The following is a 14056-nucleotide window of genomic DNA, read 5'->3' as shown; positions in this document are numbered from 1 at the left end:
TATCACTTCCACACCCAACTGTTGGTTGCTAAAATTCCCAGGGTTTCTAAATTAGAAATTACATTTGGAAGATTTCAGGAGTCTGGGGAATGTTACAGGAATTTTGCAAACCTATTCTACATTGGAACTGTTGTGGGATAACGACAATGAACAATGAATGTCTCTTGTAGATCAATAAAAAGGACAACTCACCATTGGCAGAATGTGAAATAAAGACAACAGCAGTTGTGCTTATGTTTTTTAATAAAACATTTCCAGTAGCCCATTTCTCAAAAGTGAGGCAAATTACATCAATACATAAAAGATGTCTACTTTATGTTGGTGATGATAGTTTAAAGATAAATACTGAATGTTGCATTGCTAGGTTTTTCACCTTTTACAGTCATTCTCTAACTAGCTACAAGCCCGTGCTGCTTCCTCCTGGGCATAGGCCTATTTATAGAACTGCAAACCTGACTGTGACAAGACAGACCTTGAACTACACATCTATTCAAAAGGCTGTGATAACATGAAAGCCAGAAAGATTTCGGTCCCAGGGTCACGCGGAAGCTGAAAACCAACATCAGTGCATTCAGGAGCCAGGCCCTCTGTAATGGTGTACACACTGCTGTGTTAATAAAGATCTAGCGACTGAACACTATGCTCTTGTCTTGTTTGTATGCGTCTCGACTCTCTGCATGTCAACGCTTGAAAAGAAGTTGACACCGGCGATGCACTCCGAGCCTCTCCATTTTATCCAATTCAGCATTGGGCCCCTTCACAACGATGCCTCGCCATGGTAACCGGGCGCCGTAGAAACAATGACTCTCGGTGGATTGACGTCAGCGGCTGTCCTTCGCGTGTCGCAGTCTGACAAAGGACCAGGATCAGGCTCTGACAGAGGCTCTTTCTCAATTCATCTTTCCTCGATTCCTCGCATCATCTCTCCTCGCCTTTCTTAAAACCCATCGGAGGAGGAGCTCCCAGGGAAGGAGACCATCTCGTCCAGTATGGTTGAGAAGGAGGCTGGCTAGGAGAGAGGATGCAAGAAATCAAAGCAAGACAAATTGACCCAGTCACCGGTTATTGATCTGGAGGGTCACTCCTATCAGAAGTGTACATTATCAGCTGTAGTTTAATACATCTTAATAAGCACTGCTATAAACTATACAAAAAATATATACTTTGATTGAATTTCTAATATTTCATGATTGGTTACCAAAACCAGAGGCTAGAGTAACAACACCACACAACAGTACATATTGAGAAAATAAGCGTCTTCCTAAAAGGTGATAATGACATCCTTCCCACAGATAAAAAGTAATCAGCACAAGGCTTTGACATATTTATTGTTCTTTCCACTGAAGATGTAACAAACCAACGCAATGAAGTTACTCGTGTTATTCCGTGCCACTCAGGATATCTGCTACCAGTGGAGATACATCTGTGACTTGTTTTGCATTGATAAAATGAACAGGAAACCATTTGTTTGCAGCAAAACATTTGGCAAAAAAACTAAACTTATTTCTCAATTTTATAAGGGCTTAAATGAGATTGTATGAGGGGACAAAGCAACCAGAAACAAAATGACCCTAGGGATCAAATATTTGTTAAGACGGAATATACTATTTCTCAATAGGTCCACCAATTGTAGGTATTATTTTGTTCAACAGAAAATGCATCCCCGGAGACAAAAAAAAGTTTGAATGATCGACTTTGAAAAAGTGCATTATTTCCTAGTACGGTAGTCTTGATATGATACTGTATGAATGATTAATGTCAAGACTATTCTTTACTACTACTATTGTTACTATAGTTCTTAAAAGGTTTCTGCCATCAAACAGACTTCTCTCAGTCAGGCAGCACTTGGGGAGTTCATTGATAAGTATATGGGGTATTCAAAAATAACCTTTCATCTGTTCTTTGGGGTATGGGCTTTGCACAAACACTCACCGAGACAGCCAAAGGGGAAAAATTGGAACATTAGAGTTGGCCCATAGACTTAACATCTATTGACGTTAAAAATGGCACATTTTTTGAGAACATCTTACAAAAAGCGAGATGAGATTTTTTAGCATCAGTGTCAATACTGCTCAGCCATTATCAAAACAGTTAGTGCCGACCAGCCAGTGAAGGGGTGGCTCCCTTGCCCACTGCCCGTGCTGTCATTGTACTGTTCCCAGATATACCCAGTCTCTGCATACTGTCTGTAAACATTGTTCATGATATTTGTTCTGAGTTCCTGGTAGAGGGCAGCTGCCTTCTCCTGATATGGCCCCTCAGTGTTGCCATAGTGGTGCAGGGCCCTGACGGCCAGGTAGTTGATGTTGATCCATATGGGGCCCCGCCAGTAGGGGGCATCATGCTCCGTGTTACGCTTCATGTAGAGCGGGTCGGCCCTGGACAGAGAGCGAAGGCCATAGGGCGTCCACAGCTTGTCCCCGTCCCTCATGTCTCTGAAGATGTGCTCTAGCTTGGGCGAGTCGGGCTTCAGGACATGTAGCAGGAAGGGGAATAGGCTGATGTAGCCCAAAGCATTGACGAACTGCGACTTGAGGGCCCGGCGGACCGAGCTCACCAGGCGCGTCACGGGAAACTGGTGCCTCGGCTGCCCCGGGGGCACGTACACCTTCTCCTGTTGCAGCGACACCGCCTGCGTGTGGTTTCCATAGTCGCTGAAAGAGCGAAGCTGGTCTGACCAGTGCAGCTCGTCCAGCAGTGCGTTGTCGCTGAGCGTCTGGTGGTTGCGCTCATACTCCTGGTGGGGCTCTCCCAGCAGCCGGGCCACGCTGGCCATGGTGCCTGACGCCAGGGCCATCCAGCAGTGCAGGTCCACATGGCGCTCCTCGGCTGACGGGTGCGAGGCCCGCGGGTAGTCATCCAGGCCGGACGTCAGCGTCTTGGGATTGAGAAAGAGGTTGGTGTTCTTGTCGCGGCCCCGCCAGCGGTAGGAGTTGGGCAGCGGGCCTGTCTGGGTGGTGTTGTACCACTCGAACCACGTCTGGAGCCGGGGGTAGAGCCTGCGGAGGAAGGGCAGGGTGGGCCGTGAGGACTCTGAGTCCGGATTGGCCTGGAGCTGCTCCACTAGCTTCTGCAGGGCCAAGAAGAGGGTGGGCGGGTTGGCGTTCTCATTGCGCTGCACCACAAACTCGGCAGGGACCTTGCTGCGTGCCTCATCGCCCGGGGAATCCATCCCTCCATATTGACCAGGTCCAATCAGTAGGCCATGGCCTCCCGCGTCACCTGGGGGTCCCAATTGCTGAGCAGCAGCTGGTGGAAGCCTTCGTCCCACAGGAACCCCCGGGGGAAAAAGGAGCGCGAGGGCACAGCGGTGAACAGGGCACCCTCGGGGTAGAGCAGCGGGTATTCGTTGTACACCGACTGGACCACCGACTGGCCGTAGAAGTAACCCATCCCACCCAGCATGTTTTTCAGCGCCGCCTTGCTGAACTTCACCTGGGCATGGCCCAAGCCTTTGGCCTGGAGGCCGAACTTCTTCTCAAACTTGGCGTCGAACGCCGCCTTCCTCTCCTCCAGCTCCTCCGTCATGGCCGCCGCTGACAGCTGGTTGGGACGGTTGCGGAAGCTACCGGACTCGAACAGGACCTCAATCTGGAAGGGCACCTGGACGGTGACCTGGTGCAGGACAAAGTCGCTCTCCTTTCTGGGGTCGGCTGGTTTCGGCTGGTGCGGGGGCTTGTAGGTGTCCACCGCGATGTACTGCCTCTTCCCACCAGAGGGGGGGGCTGTAGACGAATCTGCGGTTCAAGCTGTTCCTCACGATGTCCGTCAGCCTCTCCAAGCCTGGCGACAAGGTCTGGAGGTAGTTGTAGCTGAGGAAAGAAGATGAAGGTGAACCACCCTGAAGGTAGTAGGAATCCCTCATGTTCTCGTCTTACCAAAGCTTCCTCTCAGAATTGGAGCAAGGCACCAATACCCTTGACCTGCCATCACCATAGGGTTTTATACCCTTCAGAGTGCAATGGCATCCTGGAAAGTGGCATGACCTTAAACCTACATCTGTGACTTCATACTACTTCAGCCAAGGGTCAGGCATAAAGAGTACAGCATACTGACCGATGAGTTATGTTGAATTGGCAGACACACTAAATGGCAGAAACACTAAATGGCAGACACACTTGTGATAGGTTTGTTTGTTTGCTGTGTTCCTGCTCTTCCTACCTTCTATTCAATGCTCTTTTCTAGCCTGCGTTATGGCTTGATTGTGCAATCTCCTCATGAAACGTTGCTGTCCCTTCGATATCTATGCATTGGAGTCTCTATTGACCTTGTCCTCACCACTGGAACAGATCAATGTCTGTCTGTTTTGTCCCTCCAAACGTTGAACAGAACCATTATATCAGAGCCAGAACAGCAGTTTGGCTGGCCATCTTCACCGCAGACACTGAGGACATATCCCATCTCTGCTTTGTTTCTCAATGCATTGCTGTAGCAGTTGTGTCTTTATTAATATGCAATATGCAATATCATGTTTCTCTCTTGACAGGCTCACTGATTTTATTGAAAAAGATTGATTATGTGCCTATTATGTTTCTATTTTTTCACTTAGAACATTTTCTTCAGATATTTAATATTGCTTGGTATTATTTAAATATTAATTAATAGGGAATATTGTGGCACATTTGTCCAATGTTTGCAAAAGTCTCTGTTTTTGGAATGACCTTTAAAGCATGCTATTACTAATTTGGGGTACATTCATTGAGTTCTATTGGTTTTTGGGTATGAAAATACTAACGTTAGCAGTTTGGGAGAGTACCTACCTGGCATATTTGGCACGGGAGGACTCCCCGGCAACAGGCTTGCGGAAGGTGATCTTGAAGTTCCCCAGCTCCTCTGAGAACCCAGTGATGGAGCACAGACGGTTCCTCTCCTCCACGTGGGCCTCCAGGAAACCCTGGGTGTCAGCAGCAGCATAGAACATCAGGGAGATGACCGGCGCGTGCGGAGCCGAACTCTGGGGGAAGGAAGAACTGGGTCATGTTCAATAAGAAGGAGAAAATGTTTTGAAACCTAGTGAAATGGGAGAGAAAAACTCTGCTCAGTATCATTCAAATTACTTTTTTTTTTTCAATACCAGGAGACAATATGAATAGTTTCAAAACTCAAATGTCTTTCAATGTAAGACAAATAATCAGAACAAAATATGCCTGGTTAATTGCCAGGTGGGTTTAAAGGTATGTGAATGTATCCCACCACACTCACATGCTGCTTGGCTGTGATCCTCCAGGTCCAGTACCCTCCATGCTCACCGCCCATCCGCTTGACAAACTCTGTGGTGAGCGTAAAGTCGCTGTCATGGATCTCCTGCACACCAAAGCTGAGGCCATTATGCATCAGCCAGCCATAGCCCTGCAGCCGGTCACCCTGCTCGCATGTGTGCCGGAGGTTCACATCCACCTCAGAGAACTGGCGCATCCACATCATCCCTGGGATGTAGAGAAATGGAAACACAGAAATTATTTATTTAAATCATTCCCAAAAATATTAAATGTTAAATATTTACACAGATTATGTATATAATCCAGGGTTTCCATTAGAAAAATGTGCCTCTGGACATTTCATTTACGGGACATTTAAGAAATGTACCGGATCCATATGCATTGGGTGCGTAACCTGATTAGAGCGTCCAACCACAGTGCTCAGAATGAAAGAAATGGCATTTACTTTAAGGGAATTCATTTTAACAAAACATGCAATTCGAGGATGCAATAGCGTGTCCTTCCTACCGAATTCTGATTAAAAATTTGAACTGTCCACATTTACTTTTTCTCAGCCATCAAGACGAGTAATGAAAAACAAAATCACTAGCCTAGGTCAATCTACTATCCCCATAATAGAAAAATGGACCTATTCTATTGGTCAGCTTGTCGTTCTGTGTGAGAAAGAAAGACTATTCCAAACAGACAGGGACAGTTGAGAGACGATATATACCACATTCATACAACCAGTAGGCCCAGGCTGCAATCACAAAAAAAACACAAAAAAGCAAATGAGGCTCACGTTAAGTTTAAAATGTTGATCAAATATTATTTCTTCACATTATACGCGCAGCAATGTGCAAAGGGCAGTAGGCTACACACGCATGTTCGTTCCCTAATGCAATTAGCGGTTTCATGAGACAGAGATGAATATATCCATTGGAAATGTTGAAAGAGTGGAGATCTAAAGACAACTAACCGGGGTTGTTAATATGACTAAGATTGTCCTGTTGCCAAAGGCACAATGAAAGAAAGTTGGTTTCAATGGCATATGGAAGTCTTTGTAAAAAAAAAAATCATAATAATAATTACCTGCAAGTTTGGTTGGAGTTTGGCTAGGCTACTGTGAAGCAAGGTAAGACATGCCTCATAATATGTAGCAAAACGTTAAGGTTTCAAACTATATGTTTTCAAAATGCATACGGCCTCCAGCTCATTGCAAAGCGGTGTGTGACGCGCTGAAGCCTGCCAAGTTGTCTATGCACTTGAATGGCGAATGGGAAGCTCGCTTGAATTACCAATTGGGAAATAAAAATACAGGGCTAGGTTTAGTCTTCCAAACGGTCATCCCGTCATGTTACAGCAAATGTTTACGGAAGACAGAGGGACCACGTGTGCTAACTAGCTATCTAGCATGCTCTGAATACCTGTGTGTAATGGAAGGCCACCAGAAATATGTTGTCACCGAAAAATACTGTTGGCTGCAACTGTGATAAAGCCGGATAAAAGTGTACAGTATAATTTGTATTTGTAAAATGATTTTGATGTGAGATGAAAGTAAAGGGCTTTATGTTTCAGTAACTGAAAGGTTGCTAGACCAAACCCCCGAGATGACAAGGTCGTTCTGCCACTGAACAAGGCAGTTAACCCACTGTTCGTAGGCCATCATTGTAAATAAGAACATGTTCTTAACGGACTTGCCTAGTTAAATAAAAAGGTTAAGTAAAAATGTTTCTAGAAATATATCGCAATTAAGAATCAATTCACGTTTAGATAAGAGTTTTGGCCGCCAGAGCCAGTCTACCTCTGAAAATAACATAAGATCCTTGGACCTTAAGGAGTAACGGTAGGGTCCTAACATAAACACTGATATAAACCACATATAATATGAGGATAACACAATAAGTCATACAACTTATTTCCATTGTGTTCCTCTGGTGTTTTCGCAAACACAATAGTAGTGCTTGCCACATAAAATACAGTCATTTCCAGCTGACACTTTAGTCAATAGTATTAGCAAATATTTAAGGGTGAATGTAGAGAAATGACAGTCTTGTACCTGTGACAACAGATCTGGGGCTCCTGGTTTTCATCCCAAAGTAGACCTGGGGTCAGTAGGAGCCCCAAAACCTCTCAGGGGACACCTCAGCACTGCTGCTGTTGGCATCGAGGACAGGCAGCGAGTGATGGAGAGTTACCACCCGTTTGGCCAGCGAGGAACGCATGTAAAGGGCATAGAAGAACCAGGTAAGGCTGAAGATGCAGAGGCCGATGGAGATATGAAGATTTTGCCGATGTCAAGCTTTTTTTTTTTTTCCTTGCGGTGTAGGGTGGCAGATTTCTCGTCTTTCCTTTTGAGAGTGGGGTCAGCCTCGCCGGACACCACTCTCTTCCTCTGCCTGCCCATCCTTCCAGCTGAGAAGGAAGAGAAGGTTACTGTGGGTGAATCTCACATTTCTCTCCAATTCCTCACGTCCTTCTCAACAAAGTGGGAAGCGAGGAGAGGACACGAGGAAAGGAATGCTCTCCACGTTTATAGGTAATATGAACATGTCTACACTACTTTCATAGCCGTGTATAAGTTCTACCCAGTATGTTATCATATTTGGTTACCATAAAAAGAATGGCATGCCAGTGCTCTTAGTTTATAGAATAACAGGGACAAAGTCATTACCATATAAACATTAGCCTAGACCCGGGATGGGCAACTGGCGGCCCTTCATTTGAAGGCAGACCAATGGATGTGGGTACGCAGACCCACTGCGGCCCCTCATGATAAATTCAATTTTTTTTGTGGGCCACACCCCCATCAAAGGTGTCCATCCCTGACCTAGACCTTAACTGCTTTTAGCAACGTTATCATTTACATACTAGCGTTGCTTGGAATTAGCTTGCAAAAAAAATGAATATTCCGCATTAATTTAATTTCAAATTCAACCACAAAGGCCAGGGAGGTTTTCCAATGCCTCGCAAAGAAGGGCACCTATTGGTAGATGGGTAAAAAATAAATAAAAAGCAGACATTGAATATCCCTTTGAGCATGGTAAAGTTATTAATTACAATTTGGATGATGTATCAATACACCCAGTCACTACAAAGATACAGGCGTCCTTCCTAACTCAGTCGCATGAGAGGAACGCAACCGCTTAGGGATTTTCCCTGAGGCCAATGGTGACTTTAAAAAACAGCAATTCACTTTTTGTCTTGTTAGGGGCAATTCCAATACAACACATTACTGAGTACACCCCTCATATTTTCGAGCATAGTGGTAGCCACATAATGTTGTGGGTGTGCTTGTCATCATTAAGGACAGGGGAGTTTTTCCAGGATAAAAAAATTAATGGAATGGAGCTAAGCACAGGCAAGATCCTGGTTCAGTCTGCTTTCCACCAGACAATGGGAGATTAATTTACCTTTCAGCAGGACAATAACCTAACAGACAAGGCCAAATCTACTCTAGTGTTGCTTACCAAGAAGACAGTGGCAGAGTTACAGTTTTGACTTAAATCTACTTGGAAATATGGCAAGACCTGAAAATGGTTGTCTAGCTATGATCAACAACCAATTTGACAAAGCTTGAGGAATTTTGAATAATAATAATTTATAACATTTCCAAAGCGTTTTCATAGAATTTCAAAGCGCTTCAAAACAAAAAACAAAAAAGCAATATATCATGACAGGTCAACCAATAGAGGCCAAGTCTTTGGAAGCTGCATCCTCCGTAGATGGAGAGGTTCATGGCTTGAGCAGAGGGAGCCAAAGAACGGTAGATGGAGTCTGCTGATGATCTTGTAGAGGGCAAGTCTGGGAACCAGCGTGAGTCTTATAGCCTCTGGACTTCTCTTCCACTCTGTAGCACCCACTTGTGACGCCTCAGCAGCTCTGGGCGTCAGAAAGCTCACCACAAAGTTCAGAACAGTAGCCAGTCGCAGCACTGTTGAATACCTGTAGCACCCATTCCTCTTACACTTCAGGCGACTCCTCAAATGATGTTCTCAGAAGATCAGGAATTGGCAGCCAGATGAAACAAAAACGCAAAATCATAGGCAAATGTTGCACAATCCAGGTGTGAAACGCTCTTAGAGACTTACCCAGAAAGACTCGCAGCTGTAATCACCGCCAACGGTATTGACTTAGGGGTGTGAATACTTCTGTAAATTAGATATTTCTGTCTAAAATCATGTTTTTACTTTGTCATGGGTTTTGTGTGTAGATGGGTGAGAAAAACAATCTATTTAATCTATTTTGAATTCAGGCTACAGCACAATAAAATGTGGATTTACATTTTATTTACTAAACTAGGCAAGTCAGTTAAGAACTCATTCTTATTTACAATGACGGCCTACCCGGGCCAAACCCAGACAACACTATGCCAATTGTGCGTCGCCCTTTGGGACTCCCAATCCCGGCCGGATGTGATACAGCCTGGATTCAAACCAGGGACGGTAGTGATGACTCTTGCACTGAGATGCAGTGCCTTAGACTGCTGCGCCACTCGAGAGTCAAGGGGTATGAATACTTTCTCAAGGCACTGTATTATATGACAACAATGTGACGTTTTGTTGGTTTTCGGGCTGTTTGTGCACATTACATTTTTTCTCAAGGCAAGCCTAATTTCGGTAGCCGAAGTCTAGGCCCCTTCGTTGCTCATTTTGCAGACGGGGAGACAGAGCAGTCTTCTTGGTCAGGCTCTGTAGACGGGCACATCGCTCACCGCTCCCGAGTATACTACTCACCAATGTCCAGCCTCTTGACAAGGTAGACAATATTCAAGCAAGGGTTGCCTTCCAGAGAGACATCAGAGATTGTAACATTCTCTGTTTCACGGAAACATGGCTCACTCGGGATACGTTATCAGAGTCGGTACAGCCACCCGGTTTTGCACCGACAGAAACAAACATCTGTCTGGTAAGAAGAAGGGCGGGGGTGTATGCCTTATGCGTGGTGTGATCATAACAACATACAGGAGCTCACAAGTTATTTTGTTCACCTGACCTAAAATTCCTTACAATCAAATGCCGACCGCATTATTTACCAAGAGAATTCTCTTGGATTATAATCACAGCCGTGTATATTAGAGGTCGACCGATTATGATTTTTCAGCGCCGATACCGATTATTGGAGGGCCCCCCCAAAAAAAGGTCGAGGCCGATTAATCGGCCGATTTTTAGATTTATTTGTAATAGTGACAATTACAACAATACTGAATGAACACTTATTTTAACTTAATATAATACATCAATAAAATCAATTTAGCCTCAAATAAATAATGAAACATGTTCAATTTGGTTTAAATAATGCAAAAACAAAGTGTTGGAGAAGAAAATAAAAGTGCAATATATGCCATGTAAGAAAGCTAACGTTTAAGTTCCTTGCTCAGAACATGAAAAAATATGAAAGCTGGTGGTTCCTTTTAACATGAGTCTTCAATATTCCCAGGTAAGAAGTTTTAGGTTGTAGTTATTATAGGACTATTTATCTCTATGCCATTTGTATTTCATTAACCTTTGACTATTGGATGTTATAGGCACTTTAGTATTGCCAGTGTAACAGTATAGCTTCCGTCCCTCTCCTCGCTCCTACCTGGGCTCGAACCAGGAACACAACGACAACAGCCACCCTTGAAGCAGCGTTACCCATGTAGAGCAAGGGAAACAACCACTCCAAATCTCAGAGCGAGTGACGTTTGAAACGCTATTAGCGCGCACCCGGCTAACTAGCTAGCCATTTCACATCGGTTACACCAGCCTAATCTCGGGAGTTGATAGGCTTGAAGTCATAAACAGCTGCTGGCAAACGCACAAAAGTGCTGTTTGAATGAATGCTCACGAGCCTGCTGCTGCCTACCATCGCTCAGTCAGACTGCTCTATCAAATCATAGGCTTTGTTATAACATGATAACACACAGAAATACGAACCTTAGTTTCCGGATTCGGGCATAGTAATGACCTATCATCTCAAAAACAAGATGTTTATTCTTTCAGTGAAATACGGAACCGTTACGTATTTTACCTAGCGGGTGGCATCCATAAGTCTAAATATTCCTGTTACATTGAACAACCTTCAATGTTATGTCATAATTACGTAAAATTCTGACAAATTATGCAGCCCAAACTTGCATATACACTGACTCTGCGTGCAATGAACGCAAGAGAAGTGACAGAATTTCACCTGGTTAATATTGCCTGCTAACCTGGATTTCTTTTAGCTAAATATGCAGGTTTAAAAATATATACTTCTGTGTATTGATTTTAAGAAAGGCATTGATGTTCATGGTTAGGTACACATTGGAGCAACGATACGCACCGCATCGATTATATACAACGCAGGACACGCTAGATAAATTAGTAATATCATCAACCATGTGTAGTTATCTAGTGATTATGATTGATAGATTGTTTTTTAATCATCCATTCCGATTAATCGGTCAACCTCTAGTGTATATATACACCTATGTAAGAATGCTGTTCATCGATTACAGCTCAGCATTTAACACCATAGTACCCTCCAAACTCGTCATTAAGCTCTAGACCCCGCCCTTTTTAACTAGGTCCTCGACTTTGACGGGCCGCCCCCAGGTGGTGAGGGTAGGAAACAACATCTCCACCCCACTGATCCTCAACAACGACAAGACGGCCTACAGGGAGGAGCTGAGGGCCCTCGGAGTGTGGTGTCAGGAAAATAACCTCACACTCAACGTCAACAAAACAAAGGAGATGATCGTGAACTTCAGAAAACAGCATCCACAGGACAATAGCAGAGAAGATGGAAAGTTCCTCGCCGTTCACATCACGGACAAACTGAAATGGTCCACCCACTGAGACAGCGCGATGAAGAAGGCGCAACAGCGCCTCTTTAACCTCAGGAGGCTGAAGAAATTTGGCTTGTCACCGAAAACCCACACAAACTTTTACAGATGCACAATTGAGAGCATCCTGTCGGGCTGTATCACCGCCTGGTACGGCAACTGCTCCGCCCACAACCGTAAGGCTCTCCAGAGGGTTGTGAGGTCTGCACAACGCATCACCGGGGGCAAACTACCTGCCCTCCAGGACACCTACACCACCCAATGTCACAGGAAGGCCAAAAAGATCATCAAGGACAACAACCACCCGAGCCACTGCCTGTTCACCCCGCTATCATCCAGAAGGCAAGGTCAGTACAGGTGCATCAAAGCTGGGGCCGAGAGACTGAAAAACAGCTTCTCTCTCAAGGCCATCAGACTGTTCAACAGCCATCACTAACATTGAGTGGCTGCTGCCAACATACTGACTCATATCTCTAGCCACTAATTAAAAATTGGATGTAATAAATTATCACTAGTCACTTTAAACAATGCCACTTCATATGTTTACATACCCTACATTACTCATCTCATATGTATATACTGTACTCTATACCATCTACTGCATCTTGCCTATGCCGCACGGCCATCACTCATCCATATATTTATATGTACATATTCATTCCTTTACACTTGTGTGTATAAAGTAGTCGTGAAATTGTTAGATTACTTGTTAGATATTACTGCATGGTCAGAACTAGAAGCACAAGCATTTCCCTACACCCGCATTAACATCTGATAACCATGTGTATATGACCAATAACATTTTATTCGATTTTCTTGTTGTTCAAGTGAAGGTCTTTAAAAGGGAGTATGCGAGCACACTGGTTCAGAAACTCTGTCTAGGTGCCAGCCGAACCAGCTTCTTCTCAGCAATGAGTCTGGATCTGAGTAGCTCCCCAATGATTTGCAGAACAGAACGCAAACACATTCTAACAGTTCTAATTTGTTGTTTTTTTGTTGAAAGCGATGGGTTGGGCTAGAGCCACACGTGGGTAAAGCAGCATTTTGAAATGATTAAATTGGCTTTGATACTCCAATTGCTGATGACTTGCTTTGAACAACACCCCTTTATGTTCACTTCACCAAGAACTACTGAATTATGTAGCAAACAGACCAGCAGAATAATTCAGTTTCAGTTGTCAGGCAAATCTCGCTGAGGAACTGCATGGGTCTACAACAGACCTACGTTTGGGAATTCTGTTTATTTATAACTGTTACATTCCATTAGATTATTTTTTTCATTCTGGAATTCCGCCTGCAGTCAATCAATTTAATTTCTCACTTATAGCTTCCGGCGGACTATTCAGTTATTTTGTAAGCTAATTGACAACAACGCCAGTGTGTAAATACTAGCGTTTCTTAAAAGCAATGAGCTAACTCGACCTCATCTTCAGCTTTTAGCCTGGCTAATTGTAATGCACCTGCCAGGTAACATTGCTTGCAACTACAGAACTAGCTAGTAGTTTGCTACCTAGCTAGCAAATGTAATGTTGCCTCGTCGACTATGAAAATGATTAACCCGCAAAGTTGCATGAATAAATACATTTTAAAACTATTACAACATAACTTTTGTTTTAGCTACTGCGCTAGGCAAAGCATACATTTAAGCCTTTCGGCTAAAGCTAACTGGCTAATGAACGGTTAGCAAATCGGTGGCTCTCACGAAGCTATCGGGCAGACCTGTTTTAGCACGAGTTTGCAGAATTTTTAAAACAAGCTTTTCTGACAATAATGCAGCACAAATCACCGAGAAATGTACTATATATATATATATATCCTGTAATATGGACAGTAAATGTAAAACTCACATTTCAATTGGACATAATATCAGCGGCACATCATTCGCGCTAGATCCTGATCCTGATCCCCTCGCTCTCGTAAAACACTGACTGTGTACAGTGTTGACGGCCCACGCCAGGGGCCCATTCATTGTGCCCATTCTGTTGCGAAATGTTTCTTACGCGGAACTACAATAGAAATAAGCGGAATCATTTTTATGTAATTAATTTCA

The 14056-nt window shown here is 44.1% G+C and overlaps 1 pseudogene; it reads right to left on the bottom strand.

Annotated features, from left to right (window-relative positions):
* Window positions 1–231: 231 nt before the first annotated feature.
* Window positions 232–13996, bottom strand: LOC112234428 (annotated as a pseudogene).
* Between the last annotated feature and the right edge of the window lie 60 nt (window positions 13997–14056).

The sequence above is a fragment of the Oncorhynchus tshawytscha genome, linkage group LG11 (genome assembly GCF_018296145.1).
Source record: "Oncorhynchus tshawytscha isolate Ot180627B linkage group LG11, Otsh_v2.0, whole genome shotgun sequence".
In the NCBI taxonomy this organism is placed as follows: domain Eukaryota; kingdom Metazoa; phylum Chordata; class Actinopteri; order Salmoniformes; family Salmonidae; genus Oncorhynchus; species Oncorhynchus tshawytscha.
Note: the sequence above shows the minus strand (reverse complement) of the source record. Positions and strands in the feature narration are given on the sequence as shown.